Here is a 918-nt window from a genome sequence, read left to right on the forward strand (position 1 = left end):
TTTTGAAAATCAACCGGATTCTCTCGATTATACTGAGTGCTAAAAGCAGTCCAGCGGCGTGTCACCATAGACTGTAAAAATTTTATTATTATTTTATACACAGTCTATGCGTGTCACACGAGAAAAGCTGCATGTGTAAACCTTTCTCCGCGAATGGATGGGAATAATGCAGCAACAGAAGAACAGACGGAAAACAACTGCAGTCAAGTGAGCCGCTGTTCGCTCAGCCGCGGTCAAGCCACCCGCGCTACAAAAAAGTCATGCGACCGTATTACACGGTTTACGGCAGAGCATGAAACTCGGTGGAAGAGCTTTCTGTTGGAGCATTAGAACGTCAGATGTGCTCGGAGTAAAAAGAGAAATAAAATTCTATGACAAAGCTACGTATTCTATCAGTGCATATTTGTACTAATAATCTGTTATTTATTATGTCCTTTCTAAAAAGAAATGTTTAGAGTTTTCAATAATGAAGTTAAATAAAGTCATTTAAAAAATAAATGAGTCCATAGTTTCAGGCCTTAGACAGAAAATGCTTGTTCTACAGGTCACCCTCTATTACCTCAAGGAGACTTTTGTACTTTTACTGTATAGTTTTGAAAAAATAGTAGTTAAACTTTGCATTTTTGACGAGAAATAAGTCAAAATAGCCATTTTGAATGTAAATAAAACGATTTTGGTCCATAATTCCAGGCACTGGACACTATATGCTTGTTCTACAGGTCACCCTCTATGACCTCGCCAAGACTTGTGTACTTTTACTGTATAGTTTTTGAAAAAAAAATGTCTTTAAACTTTGCATTTTTGACGAGAAATAAGTCAAAATAGCCATTTTTGAATTTGACTAAAACGATTTTGATCCTCCAGGGCTTGGACGCTATATGCCAATTGTATATGCCAGGTCACCCTCTATTACCTTAC

At 37.0% G+C, this 918-nt stretch overlaps 1 protein-coding gene across 2 annotated transcripts in view; it reads right to left on the reverse strand.

Annotated features, from left to right (window-relative positions):
* slc2a8 (solute carrier family 2 member 8) overlaps positions 1–918 on the reverse strand; it is a 16891-nt gene that overhangs the window by 3363 nt on the left and 12610 nt on the right. The gene's annotated exons all lie outside the window — the stretch shown is intronic.

This window comes from Oryzias melastigma, linkage group LG9, assembly GCF_002922805.2.
Source record: "Oryzias melastigma strain HK-1 linkage group LG9, ASM292280v2, whole genome shotgun sequence".
Lineage (NCBI taxonomy): Eukaryota > Metazoa > Chordata > Actinopteri > Beloniformes > Adrianichthyidae > Oryzias > Oryzias melastigma.